Source organism: Bidens hawaiensis, unplaced genomic scaffold (genome assembly GCF_021521415.1).
Source record: "Bidens hawaiensis isolate Kalapana, Puna unplaced genomic scaffold, B.hawaiensis_p1.1 tig00014257_1, whole genome shotgun sequence".
Taxonomy (NCBI): Eukaryota; Viridiplantae; Streptophyta; class Magnoliopsida; order Asterales; family Asteraceae; genus Bidens; species Bidens hawaiensis.
This window is the reverse complement of record NW_027492228.1, coordinates 512,239-529,433: the sequence shown is the minus strand read 5'-3', so window position 1 is coordinate 529,433 and position 17,195 is coordinate 512,239. Positions and strand designations below refer to the sequence as shown.

The window sequence follows — 17,195 nt, the reverse complement described above, 5'->3', positions numbered from 1 at the left end:
TACGCCAGTGGTACATCCTATATATAAGTGTCATTGACATATTCCATTTGTGGCGTCTTTTGGATCATTCAAAGATCAACTATTGTTTTTTTTATATTATTGTATATAAAAGTTGTTAAAACCTTTAACAACCCCTTGTATTAGTTGTTTTGTTTTAAAATTTTAATTTTATTCTAATTTCGGGACGAAATTTCTAAAAGTTGTGAATCCTGTAACATTCGTTAATTTTCAAACCCGGAAATCCGACCTGTTTTAAATTTTCGATTTTGTTTATATATATTTATATATATATATATATATATATATATATATATATATATATAAATCTCGAGTTTTGTTTCATGAATTTTATTTGACATTCGCCAATTTTGATTCATATTTGGATTTGAGTTTGTATTCGTTAACCCGACCCTTTGGGTCGTTTCGACGTTGAAGAAACACTAATCGACCCCGAACAGATTACGGATAATCTGGGGGTTAGATAGATGTTTCCCCCTCTGGTCCAAGATCGCTTGGTCTAGGGTTCGTTGAGAAAGGCATCCCGCCTTCCAACTTCCCTTTGTATGATGTGGATACTGAAGCTGTTTATGACCAAGCAGTGAACCAGTATACAAGCAGTGGTCCTTGCGCAGACGTCCCTCTTCAAGGTGAGTCTTGCGGGTCCAACTGGGCTCTGCTGGGACCTACCTCTTCAAGTCCCCCTAGTCCAATGTTCTTCTCATGAATTACTAATAAGTGAGGTGAACTTTTGGACTTTAGCAAGGGGTTTTGAAAAGGGTTTTTAGTTTTAAGGTTTTCCGTGGGGATTCCTCCCGCGGTTTTCCTAATGCCACGCAGAAATTCCCGACTTTTCTGCTTGATCTTTGGGTATGATGCGGGTAGGTCTGTAACCTCCTCGCAAGTTAGGAGCGTTAAGTCCCACTTGTGTGGATTCTCCATGAGGTTTTGGTAGTTTTGAACATAGTGATCAATTATGTTAAAACCACCAATTCCATCTTGGAGTTTCAAACAATATAGTTCTCGACGTTCCCGCTATGCGGGGATGTTATTCCCGTTTCCGCAAGCATGGCCCAGAAGATCCTTCTTGGTTTCAATTCCCTGCGGAGCGCTAGGTATGTGAAGGGTTTTGCCTTGACACTGTACCCGCACTCGTCTTACGGTTACTTTACTTCCAAGGTATTCCTGGCGTCAATTCCCTGCGGGTGCTAAGTATGTGAAGGGTTTTGCCTTAACACTGTACCCGCACCTGTCTTATAGTTACTTGGTTGCCAAGGTAAGGGGTATTTTCCCGCTTACTTTTGAATCCTTTTGAAATTTTGAAATTCGAAGAGTTGGTGAAAGGATAAGAACAGTCCAAACTGTTGAAACGTCGTCCGACGGTTCCTTCTGACTGTGTCAGGACGTGCAGGAAGTTATGGCGACGTGACAATATATGGTCATTCCAGGCGCATTTTCAGGCGCGTGGGCGCGATTTTTCAGGCGCGTGGCCGCGAAATTAATGGCACGCGTCCTTTCAACAGCTGTTGCCAGCTTGCTCATTGCCACGTGTCATAGTTTCATTGCACCTTCGATTTCTCTCTCTTCCGCATTAAATTCATCGCATTAATTGCGATGAGTATATAAAGGGGGAGAGGGTCTCTTGTAATTCACACTTTCACTCTTCTCTTCTTGTAAACGATTTCCGGCGAATACTTTCTGCCAAGCATTCTCCTGAAATCACTCTTCTTTACCTCCAAACCATGTCTTCTACCTACGATTTTGAAGCTGCTGCCGAAGAATCTGACGTGCACGTCGAGATCCCGACGTCTACGTCTGATAAAGACGATAAGAGCACTGCTGGCGAATGCCAGTGTGCTCTTCCGGCCGACCTCTATCGGTACGTCGTCCGGAAGTTCATGCTCGAGTCGTTCGAGCCTGAGTTTCCGGAGCCACACCAGACGGTGTACGATGCCCCCCAGGGCAAGATAGGGGTGTACGCTACATTCTTCGTTTATGGGAATCTCAGGTTCCCATTGACGAAGTTTGTATACCGTGTCTTGGAGAGGCACGGCGTGCATCTGACGGAGGTACACCGGATGGCGATCGCCAAGATCCGCCACTTTGAGTGGGTGTGCCTCATTCTGGGCGTGGAGCCCCATGCTGACCGATTGATGACCTTCTATTCTTGGAGGTGCATCCAGGGGTGGTACACCTTGGTCAATCGGATCAAGGGGTTGAAGATCTGCGCTACCGAGCGCAGTCTTCGGTCGTAGAAGCGTGAGTTTTTTTATATCTCCGCTCGCGTCATCCCCCTTGCGATGGCCTTTAAGAATGGGAGAGCACTCCCCGCCCTTCACGCCCTCAACTACCAGGAGGCGGAGTGGTTCGCCAAGATCTCCCGGGTCCAGACTCCGGTATACCGCTTTGCGGAGTCTGGGATGGTGATGCTTGGGATGAGCCGGGTGTGGAAGGAGGCGTCACAGGTTCCCATCGTCCTCGAATACGGTTTGAACTCTGTCCCTTACGGTATGCTCTGTCTTCTTTGTTTATATAGGTTTGTCTTCTAACTGTTTGTTTCTTTTATTTCAGAGGGGAACGACTTGCAGTCGCTCCTGCATCCGCGGGAGGCTGATAGTCCCGCTCGGATGGGTACTCGTGCTCTAGATGAGAACGAGTTGCCCATCCTTGAACAGACGGCGGATCGGTTCGTGGAGGTCTACCCGCCAGGCCACGAGATCCTGAGCGCCAGGCGGCCAGGTAAGGAGTTATTCAACCCTCGACCCCTCAATGCTGAAACCTCTGCTGGAATTCCTCTAATCTTGTGTTCTGATGAGGAATCCGCAGATGGTCCTCCGTTGGTGCGGAAGAAGAAGGTTGCTGGCGGGAAGGGAAGGCGAAGGTTGCCTCGGTCTGATTCGGAGACCGAGAGCGAGGAGGTGGCGGGGAACCCTGGTGATGATAAGACCACTGCTCCAGAGGCTGAGACGACCGTCACCTCCGAGCAGCCCAGGACAACGACGGTGAGCGGCGTGAAGAGGCCGGCTCCATCGGGTTCGTCCCCGCCTTTTCGCACTTTTAGGCTCAAGAAAACCCGTAAGTACAAACTTTACTTTTTTTCATATCTTTCCGCCATTGTACTTGTATCTTCTTTGTGCAGGCGTGGATGCTACCGCATTCCAGGGTGAAGCGGGGAGGAGCACCTCCGGACCCATGACGGTAGGTTTGGTCAACCTACCTGAGGCGATGACCCAGGCGGCTGCGCCTGCTTCAGTTGGTTCAGTTGCTCACCCAGTTGAGCCAACTGTTCCAACTGCGATGACATCTCCGCCGGCTGTCAGTGCCATATTTACTGAATCTGTTACTGAGCCGGCGGTGACTATTCCTGCGGGTACTTCCGCAGCGGCGACCACGGTTGCGAGTTCACCTCCGGTGAGTTCACCTCCGTTGGTTTCTACCGCGGCGGCCTCCATGCCTCCTCCGACGTCGGCAGCTACGGCCGATCCTTCAGGTATGCTTGGGACTTCTCGCCAACCTCTGCCTCCTTCCCATCTGCCTGACCTCTTAGATGGATTTCCCTTGGGTTCAGGTGATGGGTTTGGCGGCTATCGGCCTGTTGTCGACCCTACAGGTGCGTAGGGTTCTTTTGGCCTCTTTTTTTTTATTTTTTTTATATATCATCTTTTCCTAACTGCCTTTTGTTTTTTGCAGTGTCGGATTCCAATGAAGTATATGTCCACGATGGAACATCCGCCGAGGAACAACCCTTCGCACGCCTGTGGAGTGCGTGGAGTGGGCTCGTCACGCAGCTCCCAGTGGTGCGTTGGGGGAAGCCATGGCTAGCTACCAAGAGGGTAGGCTAACCAATGAGCTTCGGGTTCTCCTGGCCCGGATGCAGCCGCTCGTCGAGCTGCTTTGTCGTGAAAACGACAAGTTAAAAGCAGCTCGTATCCAAGAAGTAGCTCAGGCGCGGGCTGTCCGGGAGGAGAATAGGAGGCTCTCCGCCGTTGTTACGGAGAAGGAGAAGGCCTTCAAGGCCCTTAAAGTTGAAGTTCAGGCCCGTCTCGAGGCCCGTTCCAAGGCTGCCCAAGCTGTTAACGAACAGCTTCGGCTGGCTAAGGAAACTGCTCGGAACGCAACTGAAAGGGCCACCAAGGCTGAAGCTGTTGCTGAGCCTCTACGCCTCGAGAATGAGGAACTTAAGGCCAAACTAGAGGCGCTCCAACAGGCTCATGATGCCTTGGCGATGGAAGACGCCAAGAAGCTCCAAGAGATTTTGGACCAGAGGGGGGGTGCTTGACCACACTGAGCGGAAGCTAAAGGGCGTTGAAGAGGCTGCGGCTAAAGAAGTGTTGCTTGCCAACCTCAACAAAAGTGAAGCCGAATGCGCCCGTAACCAAGCTCAAGCTGCCCTCCAGGAAGCTCTGGTTACCAAGGAATGGCTTCTTCGAGAAGCGTTGTCTCAGGTATGCGTAATTTCATATCTTTACACTTTTCTTTGCACATAGAAAAGGTTCTGACACTTGTATTTTTTCTTGTAGGTTGTGCATCGAGTCTTCACGGACACATCATACGACGATGCCATGAGCGCAGCCCTCAACGCTTCTCATGAGGATGGGGAAAAGGCCGGCTTCCTGCTTGGTCTAGGGTTCGTTGAGAAAGGCATCCCGCCTTCCAACTTCCCTTTGTATGATGTGGATACTGAAGCTGTTTATGACCAAGCAGTGAACCAGCGAACAAGATCTTCACTTATGTTGCCCAGACTCAGCTTTTTGGAGTTGAAGCGAGTGATGAAGTCTAGTAAAGATTCATCCTCCTCTCTAACGCAGTTGAGGATCGTCCACTGTTCTTCAGTATATTTCCTCTGTTGGCTGAAGTGTTGGCTGAACTTGTTCTGAAAGTCCGCCCAATCATAGATGTGGTGGACCGGTAAACGATCGAACCATGCCCTGGCCGCTCCAACCAGATTCATCTGGAACATATAACACCACGTGGGTTCCGTCCAGTTACTGACGGTTGCCCCCGCAATGAATCTGTTCAAGTGGTCGTCTGGGTCGGATAGACCATCATAAGTGCCGATGTTGGACATTTGTTTGGCACTTCTCGGGGCGATTGCTTCCGCAATGTCCCTTGCAAACTTGGACTTTCCTGCATTTGCAGCAGTTGGTCTAAAAGGTTTTGGAGAAGTCACGTGGGTTTCTCCCCGCGTTCGTTGGTTTAAAGGTTTCTCCAAAATTCCTTGTCTGTTGGAAGTCCGTTTCCTTACGCTTCCCTTTTGCCTTATGGCGAGGGTTTGCGTCGGTATCGGATTCTTCCCGCTCATCGTCCGAGTACTCGCACTCACTGTTCATGTTGAGATGTTGGCGAGTACTGCCGAATTCGTCAGCCTGTTGAAGTGAACGCAAACGTTCATCCAACTCAGCTTGGAACTCTTTCTGACTTGTTTCGGCCCACGCCTTAACTTGATCGAGTGTTTGGCGAGGGACCCTCGTCCGTTTCTCCAACTGGGCATCAGTGAACCCCAGTGAAATATTGTTTACTGCACTTGTCCCGGCTTGGGTAACCGGGGTAGTGTTCGTAAAATTTGTATAACCGCCGGTGTTCCCCCCAGTTGCTGGGGTTGTGGTTACCGGGGTTTCTTGGTCACTTACTGGCTTTGGGACCGGAGTAACGTTAACCATTTCTTCAGAAATTTTGAAAAAACTAAGAATTAGTTCTAGCTTTTATGCACGGATGGCGCCAATGAAGAAACACTAATCGACCCCGGGCAGATTACGGATAATCTGGGGGTTAGATAGATGTTTCCCACGAGGATGAGGTCCAGCAAAGAAAGTTGTTCTTCAGGTGACCTGCAAAACAGACACCGTAAGCTCGTCACTGAGAAGGGGGGGGGGGGTTCCTCCTTGTGACCACTCTCCGGCGTGAGAATCAGACTAGATTGCTCTGAATATAAGTGTATATTAAGAGATTACTAGAGAAGATAAGATAATGAGATATTAGATAATGTCCTTACCATTCCAAGGTGTTGGAGTATTTATAGCCGAAGGTAGGTTTCCAAAAAGGTACAGCCGGCTGAATAGTATTCCTGTTCTACCAACAGTGGGCTACGCACAAGCCATGCTGGTTGGTGGATAGGCTGCGGCCGATAGTGACAAGGCCGGCTGTATACTGTTCCTTTACTGCCGGCTATGCACTGTTCCACCAACTGTAGGCTATGCACGTCCCTCAGTGAGGGTTTGTGAGTAGGCAGCGGCTAATTGTGACAAACAGTACTAGAGGGTGCTCCTCCTCGTACTGTTGTCGGTGAGCTGTCGCCCTGTGATTGGTTCATGGGCTGTTTTGGTCAGATCGTCTATTTTGCCCATACCTTGGCAGGTATAGTACAAAAGATCTTCCAGAAGCATACGGACTGGCTCATTTGGGCGGGAGTGTTCCCGCCATGATCATTCCTTCAGGTGACTACTGAAGTATCGAGTTAGTGCCTTGTGCGTGTAGCCTTGCTATTAGTGCGGGTAGCCTTCCCTGATGGCTTGTATCCGCAGCTGCGGGAACAAGCGGGGTGCTTCACCATTGGGAGGCTTTCCTTGCAGGAACAGCTGGCGTACTGCGCGTAAGGTCTTCATCTCTGAGCATGGTGGGTCCTGCGGAAGCAGTTGGTCCTTGCCCAGACGTCCCTCTTCAAGGTGAGTCTTGCGGGTCCAACTGGGCTCTGCTGGGACCTACCTCTTCAAGTCGTATATTTTTATTGATTGTCATTAATAAATTATATTCTCGATGATTCAAGGATATTATTCGTTCATTCCAAGCTTTTAACCTCGAGAGCTTAATATACTTTACTTAATTGATTTTCGAACTACATGGGCTTAATACGTAAATATCCAAGTTAATAATCTTTTTTAAAATAATTCAAAGTTCAAGGTTATTATTGAAACTATAGTTTTAATTTAAAAGTTTATACCTCTAAAAGCTCAGGGACCAAAAGTGTAAATATAGTTTAAATTATATTAATTTAATAAAAAAAATCCCATCCCAGCCATCCCACCCCGTTTTTCCGTCTGTGAACTCCGGCCGCCGGAGTTTGGCGCCGGCAGGTCTACGAAACGTCCTTTAATCATGCGTTTGAACCGTTTGTTTAGTGTAACGATCATAGACTTCGATATCAAACTCTAATCAACATATTAATTGCGTCAAAACGTCAAAAAATCATGCCGTAATCACCGCCATAACGGTCGGAGAAATTATAAACGCAATAACAAGCTCTAAACACGAATCGTTCAATTAAATCCAATAAATAGGTTGCATATCTTCTTCTAAGCGTGCCCCAATCAAACAACTAATCTAAAACACTCTCTGTATGGTCTGAATCGTTCGTCAAAATTATTTTCCATCGAGTCCCCGTTCGTCATCAATCCTTAACACCTACAGGTAATTTTTACATGCATTATAATATTTATTCATAGTTAATGAAAAGCCCTAAACTAATTTAAACGAATATGGAATGGATTGAAAGAATCAAAACCTAGGGTTTGTGGTGAAGAAGATGATCATGAACCTTTATTTATCTATTTTCATATCTATTTTGTAATCCAACCGATTAAGTGGCATAGTGGTTAAGCCCTTGTATTGTAAACCTAAACACTCGGGTTCGAACCGAACCATGTCATTGAATAAAACTTTGATTTTTCTTTCATTTTTTTTTTCTTAAATAATATCAATTAGATAAATAAATTAAAAATCAAAATAATTCAGCTAAAGTCATTTCTAACTCAAATAAAACTTTTATGAAATATAAATTATTGTTTTCAACTAAAACCCAACTATTAAACCTGTTAAACCATTAAATAAATTAATATTTTTCCGTTACTTTATTAACTTTATTACACCGTTAAAATTAGATTATAAAGTTTTAATCTGTTAATATTAATTCGTCGTTAAACTTTAATTTGTTAACTTTAATTCATTTGCTTTAATTCGTTTAACTTAAATTCACTAGCTTTTATTTTGTTGACTTTAAACCCGCTAGCTTTATAAATCGTTAACTTTAATTTCGTTAACATAATTACTTTGCAAGATAAAATTCTTATTTAAAGTTCGTGCTTCATATTAATATTAAACAATATAGATCGTTAAAATCCGTTAAAGTTTAAAATATTATAACGACATAAAATATATTAATCTCCCTTTTAACTAAGTTATTAAATTAACTATGCAATCCCGTTAGTTAGATTTTTGTTTTGCTTTCAATTATAGGTCGTGAAGTTCGAGTGCTTTGATTTCGTTAATGCGCTTTCGCTTTCTATATTACAAGCTTGTCTTCAATTTCGATGTAAGTTTTTCACCACACCTTTTTAATGTTTTAATGTTTTTGGGTAGCATATGTATCCTTATAAAAATTCAAGCGTTGTTTCTTCTACTACAAAACTACAATTCGTATATGGACTTGTGTGTTACTTGATTACTTGCTCGAATTTACTTGCACGTGGTAGCCTCAATAAGTATGATCATACGCCCCCTTTGCAGTCAGGTCCATTTGTATCGAGTGGAAAAGGGCCTCATTATCCGAGTACGTTGGTTATTACCAACTGGAAAGGACCTTACTCTCGCGATTACCCGAGTATGTTGGTTGATACCAACTAGAAAGGACTTTACTTGTTCGTTTATCACTTGTCCATGAATTATATGATTTTTACGTATTATCAAACTGTGGGAATCTCACCGGCTATGTTCATAGCTGACTTTATTTTATACATATGTTACAGGTGTAAAGATACGAGGATGAAAGTTAGAAGACACATAGCATGCCTATAGGATATTCAAATAACAAGTTATCATTTGTTTATTTATTTTTTACAACTTGTATTATTTGATAAAATTGTGCTACATGAAGATTTAAATGAAATAATGTTATTATGGTCACCTAATAGTGTCTCGCGTGTTTGAGCAATCTGTTCGTCACACTCAGGCGTTTCCGCTTTAGTGGGGGTGTTACACCGGATAATTCTTAAACGGGTTATAATATCTCTTATTTATGAAAACCCTTAATCATCAAACAATAATTTTTGCGGGTCATGGGTCTCACCTAATGTGATATTCGTGACAAAACCTGTTACACCTTAGTGTTCATTTATCGAGTAAGCGATTAACCGCGTATTGCGCATCGAACAAACGAAGAACCGAATAGGTCTGGATATGACCTAGATATCTCGGGGGGCCATCTATAAGTGATATGCGTTTAATATAAGCCAGCATATTGATATTAAGTCCTTAGTATGATAGCAAACCAGTTAAACGAAAACATGCTCGTTTAACTAGCCGCTATAGATTTAAACGCGAAAGATAGTTAAAAAATAAGCATTGTATCATCCGTTAAGCCGAAAAAGATTTACAAAACACTTAGTGAGAATGTTTTAAGCGTTCCGTGAAAATATTTTCGATTTTTACAAACGTATAGTATGTGTTTATAAAGTTACACAAAAATTAGCCGAAAAACACTCGTTTTCGCGCTTTTTGTCTTACCCGATATATTTTTCGCGTAAAAAACCGAACTCGAAATAAATTTGGACTCGGCATTTCACGTACGGGCACGAAAATCGAGAAGTTTGGGCCAAAATGGGCCCAAGGGAGGCCCGAATTGCTCCCGGCCGCCCCATGGGAAAAATCCCCCACCAAGTTTTCTATTATTTATATATCACATACAAGATATTTTTATACATGAAAATTATCAAACTCTGGAACTTTTCTACTGTTCTTCAGTACGCCATCAAGAACACAAGGTTAGTTTATTTTTTCATCCATTTAAATATGATTTAATCGTGATTAATCTTATATAAACATAGTTTAATTGTCAAAAATCATTCCTAACCATGAAAAAATCCTAAAAATATTCCAAAAACATGTTTTGATCATACACATGGTTAGAAATCATAATCATACTTTTTTTTGGTCATAACACGGATTAGAGGGTTTAAACGACGTTTTTACGGTTTAAAAGTTCGGTTTAAAGCCCTAACCGAAACCCTAAGTTTCGAGGCTGTTATGTTGATGATACATGCTTAGTTTGTGATATAGGACCAGTAATTAGCTTATATAGAAGCGCAAGAACCCGAAAACTTGATTAAGTGGGCAAAAACGAGCGAAAACCGTAAAGGTAATGCCGAAATGTTCGATTACGGGCTGTTTAGGATTCGATTGTGATGTGCATATTATTAGCTTGCAAAATTTCGCCGGGACATCAGGGACCATATGAATGAGTCCCTGTCCAAATTTGGTAATTTTTCGACCATCCAATAATATTTGGTGAATTTATTATCGAATTAAGATGTTTATTTGGTAAAAATAGTTAAAATGCTTTAAAAATTATGAAATTTTGTGGGGAACTCAGATTTGATATTTTATGATCACATTTGAAATTTGGGGTCATTTGGAAAAGTCTAAATATGCTTTGTGCGTTCGCGCTTATTTGAATTTTCAAGGTCGTTGTTCGCTCGAAAATTTTATTTGGCAAGACGTTTAGCTTCAAGAATTGCTACAGATTATTTTAGGAAGTGCTTTGGTCACTTATGAATTTTGGCAGATTTTTCGGAAATCATTTGGTATAAACGGATTATTTTCGAGCTAATTATAGCACATAAAATGATTTTTTATAAATTTATAAATCAGTAAATAATTCCAGAAATATTTTTATAAAAATATAAATATTTTATTTGATAAGTTTCTAAATTTTCATAATCTAATGATTAACGGATAATTAATTGTGCTAATTTGAAGATTAAACAAGTTTAATTTTAACAAAAACCGGCAAGTTCGTGATAAACGAACTTGTTAGAATATTAGAACATCAAGAGTGATCAAAAAGCATATTTTCGGATTAATTATGTAAAAAACGAAACTTTTGTGAGAAATCCGGACAATCTGGATAGATTGTGCGCGTTTTTCTCCAAATCAAACTAAATAAACGGAAACAAGTCCCATAGCGAATCCAGACCCCTAATACATGATCTTTCTTTATGAATTAATCATTTTATCAACCAACACGTTTACCCAAGTTTACTTCCCCATAACTTTTTTCCAAACGCATAAACGAGCAACTTGGCCCAGCTGGTGTAACGGGGAAACTGAGCAAAGTTCGATTTTAAACATCAAACATTGAACAACATCACAATCTAAACCTACTGACACTTTCTTGGTGTTACAGCCACACCCAGACTAGCTATACAGCCCAACTTAGTATAAAGATTATAATAATATTAAAATATTAATATTATTATAATATTAACTATAGGGACTAAGTGATAGCAAGGGAAACGGACCCCGAGCTGACCTTGCACTGAGTGCCTACAAAATCGTGAGTTTCATGACCCCACTCTTTAAACTGTTTTACGAACTTTTTGGTTGAAAAGTATGTTTATATGCATTATCTATCTGAAAACGGTTCAGAACGTAAAATACCCGAACCTTCATATATGAAAAGACCCTACAAACATAATGATAAACTATGTGATGATGAAAGGTGATTATTATCGTGATTGATATATTAAATGGAAATATTACGAATGCCAAAACATAATGAAATCATAAATGACAACCTGTTTATACGAATACGCTATATAATGCTAAACACAACAAGTTGGGGAAATAACGTGGTCTATGATGGCCATGGGGATAACGTGGTCTGTGATGATCATGGGACTATAGTGGGCGGAAGGGGAGCCACAATAGTAATAAACTAAAGTTGAGTGTGGCCTATGAGCCAAGTTCTGCTGCAGCTTATAAACTAAAGTTGAGTATGGCCTATGAGCCAAGTTCTGCTGCAACTTATAAACCAAAGTTTAGTATGGTCTATGAGCCAAGTTCTGCTGCAACTTATAAACCAAAGTTGAATATGGTCTATGAGCCAAGTTCTGCTGCAACTTATTAAACGAACTAACTTGATTATGACATGAGTGTCAAGAAAGTATTGTGATTATATATATTGTGGGTGGAAAGGGGCCATGGTGATTGGTGATACACGATAAATACTACATTTGTGTATATATATAAATATCTGTGTATACACATTATGTGAATATATGTAGGAAATACTGTGTGTATGAAATACTAATTATTTGTGTATATACTGTGTAATGTTAAAGTTTACGTAGAACTATTATGGGCGGAAGGGGGGCATAGTGGTTGAATTTACAAGGAATCGTTGTGGGCGGAAGGAGGGGGGCACAATGGTTGATATTACGCAGAAAATGAAGGCACGTATTACGAACGAACAGTCACGATTTTATCGTAATTTCAAATTTTATTATAAACTTATACACATATATATGTGCATACAAAGATACAGATATACATATATAAACGTAATTACATTTTCTTACATACGCACGTACCTACAAGCTATGACTGTGTGGTACGAAGAAATGATTTCGTTAAAACTTTTCAAACTCACCAACTATTTGTAGTTGACCTATTTTAACATCCTTTTCAGGTATTCAGAAACGTGAAGTAAAGTGCTTATGTGATATCTGTTTGAGTTGTGATCAATGCTATGTAATCTAGTATAAGCATTCAAGTTAAAAGTGAAGCAGTAGACGGACTAGTTTTGATTGTGACACCTAGTTTGTAAAAGAAGTTAGAACAATGTAATCTATTGTAAATTAGTTAGTAATGTTTCTTTATGAACAATGTATTTGATACCAGTTGTATCTGTTACATTACCGTTTTACTCTTCCGCAAACCGCTTAACGGGGTGTGACACCTAACCCGTATGACCCTTAAATGAGCTATAAGATCTCATTTATTTGTGAAACTCTTTTAACATCAAACATTAATATAATTTCTCTCATCTACATATTCAATGTCACTGGTTTATCCTCTCCATCATCGGTTTACTTGTGATTATCATCCACCATCGTCAACCTCGCCTCTAATGCGTCAACCACCATCATAACCTACATTAACCATCCCTTTTTCAAAAGACAAATTTTTGTGTTCATGTTTGTTTGCTTTAAAAAAATTAGTATATTCGTGTTCGTTTATGTTGGCTCGTTAAAAATCTAAGAAATCTACACATCTCAATTGAAGGAGTCCTAACGTTAAATAAATATAACTAACGTAACAAACTACTATATACGTATTAAATTAAAACAAAGCTACGTTAAAAAATAAAATAAATCATTACAAAATATAAAAATAGCAAAACGATTAAAAACAAACACCTAAATAAAACCCTCGTAAGACGGGGCCTAAAACCAAGTATATATAATTTCCTACATAAAAATCCTACATGCCACGATATGGGTGCTCCCCACCCCCTCTCGGGCCACCAAATTGCTTCATTCATGAATGGTGGCTTGTAACACCCTAGGCAAATCCCACATCGGCCGTGGACAGGAGAGATCCTTGGTTCATAAGTAAATGTTCTGCCTCTTAAATCAACAACCCGTTTTCGGCTTATTGGTAGTGGACAAGAGGAGAGCTCCACAGATAAGCGTGCTTATGTGGGAGTAGTAGCAGGATGGGTGACCTCCTGGGAAGTCTCCACCTGGGTAACTAAAAACAAATCCGTGAGCTCTTCGTGGGCAAAGTGGACAATATTGGTAGTTCGAGGGATCGGATGTTACAAGTGGTATCAGAGCCACATTTGTGACGTTCGAGATGGTGGAGCAAACCTCATCAGAGACGGTTTTTCCCCGGGGGTGTCGCGTGGTACACCTTAGGCGAATCCCACATCTTGGATTGGATGGTGGGGCAAACCTCATCGAGGACAACGAGTCCAAAGGGGGGGGGGTGTTTGTAACACCCTAGGCAAATCCCATATCGGCCATGGACAGGAGAGATCCTTGGTTCATGAGTAAATGTTCCGCCTCTTAAATCACCAACGCGTTTTGGGCTTCATTGTTGTGGACGAGAGGAGAGCTCCATAGTTAAGCGTGCTCCGATGGGAGTAGTAGCAAGATGGATGACCTCCTGGGAAGTCTCCACATAGGCAACCTTGTAACATCCGGTCACTAGCACCACCAAAATTATCCGCTTTGCCCACGAAAAGCTCACAAATTTGTTTTTGGTTGCTCAGGTGGAGACTTCCCACGAGGTCACCCATCCTGCTACTACTCCCACCTGAGCATGCTTAACTGTGGAGCTCTCCTCTCGTCCACTATCATTAAGCCCAAAACGCGTTGGTGATTTAAGAGGCAGGGCATTTACTTATGAACCAAGGATCTCTTCTATTCACGGCCGATGTGGGATTTGCCTAAGGGGTGACATGGCTTCTTATGCGTTTGACCCAAATTCGCGGGTATAGGTCTCACCAAACTCGGATAATCCTTAAACAGGCTATAACATCTCATTTATTTATAAAACTTTTCATCGTCAAACAATAATTTTCGCGGGTTATGGATCTCACCAAACCCGTATAATTCTCAAACGAGTTATAACATCTCAATTATTTGTAAACCCCTAAATCATCAAACGATAATTTTCACGGGTCATAGGTCTTACCAAACACGGATGACCCTTAAAAGGGTTATAAGATCTCATTTATTTGTGAAATCCTTTAACATTAAATCTTAATATAATTTCTCTTATCTACATATTCTCTGTCGCCGGTCTATCCTCTCAATCACAGGTTTACTTATGATTACCACCCATCATCATCAACCTCCCCTCTCATGCATCAACCACCATCGTAACCTACATTAACCGCCCCTTTTTCATAAGATAAATGTTTGTGTTCATGTCTGTTTGTTTTTAAAAAATCAGCATGTTCATGTTCGTTTATGTTGGTTGGTTAAAAATCTAAGAAACCTACACATCTCAATTGAAGAGCCCAAATGTTAAATAAATGTGACAAATTACTATATTACGTGTTAAATTAGAAGAAAATTACGTTAAAAAATAAAACAAATCATTACAAAATATAAAAATAGCAAAACGATTAAAAAAATCTAAATAAAACCCCGTAATTCTTTTGGAATCAACTACTATTGACCTATGGTAACTTAGTCAAATAGTATCACGTCCAATATCTAACCTAAGTTTTTGTTAAAAAAATGGATGGTTCTCAAAATATTAAAAAAAAATGTGTGTGTGTGCGTGTGTGTATAAACGAAACCTTCCTATTTTCTCTCAAGCCACCTGATTGCTTTATTTGTAAATGGTGGTTTCTCATGCATTTGACCCGAAATCACAGCTATGGGTCTCACCAAGCCTAGATAGTCATTAAACAGGTTATAACATCTCATTATATTAAAAATTAATCTTACCAAATATTTGATATGAAAAATTATATAAAACAGGTATATACTAAAAATTAATATCCGATTTTTTTAAAAAAAATATATTATATATAATTATGAAACAATTTTATAGTAAAAAATTAAGCAGGTCATGGGTCTCATCAAACTCAGGTAGCTTTTAAACGGGTTATAACATCTCATTAATTTGTGAAACCCTTTCATTATCAAACCCTAAGTATATTATTAATTTCTTTAGAATAAATAAAATTAAAATACAAAAAATATATAAATATTAGAAACGTAAAATGTAAAATAAACCTCGTAATCAAACCCTAATTTAAATTCATCACTATGGATTTAGTTACATTAGCAATTCTTTTTTCTTTTAGTTTTAACTTTAATGAAAAGTTTCATAAACGAATAAATATAAAAATTAAATAGATAATTCATTCAACGTTTCATTATCAAATAAGCATAACCGAAGGTTAATTAAAACACAATATGGAAAAACCGAGTTTAGCCACGTATCACCGTGAATTTGATTATAAATTAAGGGTGTGATCGTCACATGAACACAATTGATACAATGAGGATAGTAGATTCGTGAACGTTTGGTGCGATATGCTTTGGCTTAATAGGTTTCACACCCACACCTCATCCTCCAGGAAGGCAACCAGGTCTCACGGTTGATTGAGATTTGTGCGCATTGCACTTCCTTAGGCTCGCAACCTTGGTGTCAAGGGTTCAGTGTATAAGTGTGTCCCCCTTCCGGTTACTACATATCCGTCACACGAATCATCCTCAAGGAGAGGGGAAATCAAAAGGTGGGATTTCTTAGGAGATTCCTGATTAAAAATCATTCTAAAATTTTGAAAAATGATTTTGAGGCATAGCCTCGAAATAAGTGTGTGCTTTCGTGTACAATTGTATATGATAAATAATTTAAATAAATTAAGCTATGTACAAAAATTTAAACAAGTAGGGTGCACGTATAGGAACACGTATAGTGACCCTAAGCATGCTACTAGGTCGTTACGTCTAACCACCTATCTTATATCCTTCGGCTTTCATACCAATCTGTCACATCCCAACCTACGGCGGAATATGTCGGGGCACTGCATAATTGTATCATGGCTCAAAAGAGACTAAAGTATACTACACGTGTCAATATCAAAATTATTTATTTCATAAATTTCAAGTATGCAAAAACACCAACATTGTCTCGAAGTAAATAACATTACAAATGAAAAGTTATTAAAATTCATCTAAAAGTCTTTATTCGTCATGCAACCTAAAGTCCAACTATTCTTTAACTTGTTTTCTTCATCCCAAAAAGCTACCTATGTCGTGCGTGAAAATATATAGCTTGTTAACATAAAATTGAGCAAGTAATCACGGTTTTTGAATACATATAATATTAAAAATGACAATTCCTTGAGATAAATATGAATAACTACACATTAACGCATATAGTGGAATTGTAGTGAAAATGATAGTTTACTAAATTTGTGAACACATAATGCCCCCAAAATATAAATATAGTAAAAAGAGGGATGTGAATTACTCACCTTAGCGAGTATATTAGTGAGTATGAGATATGATTAAGTTAGGGTAGAAAACGATGAAACTCCTTGTAATACGCCAACAAAAGGTCCTATTATTAACGATAGTATTAATAATCGAAGGAAAAATAACAACACACATAACGTATTTGAGGTTTGATGGCATTTGAAAATTAACGAATTACTAGTTTAACAAATTTTGGAGTCTTTAATATATTGTTGTTATTATTATTATTATTATTATTAGTAGTAGTAGTATTATTATTGTTGCTATTATTATTTATGTTTGATTTTTACATAAATAAAGTAGGTATTATATAAAATAATATATGTATATATTATCAGAAAAACTAAACGAAAATATTTTGAACCTCTAAGTTAGTTTGGTAATTAAGCGAGAGTGAAAATATTAATATCATATTTATTATTT

At 39.9% G+C, this 17,195-nt stretch overlaps 1 protein-coding gene across 1 annotated transcript in view; it reads left to right on the top strand.

The window, feature by feature from the left end:
* LOC143546177 (histone H2A.6-like) overlaps positions 1–1,971 on the top strand; it is a 74,325-nt gene extending 72,354 nt beyond the window's left edge. The window contains exon 3 of the mRNA XM_077037893.1: positions 1,959–1,971. The gene's annotated coding sequence lies outside the window, so the exon portion shown is untranslated. The remainder of the gene's footprint in view (positions 1–1,958) is intronic.
* The last annotated feature ends 15,224 nt before the right edge of the window (positions 1,972–17,195 follow it).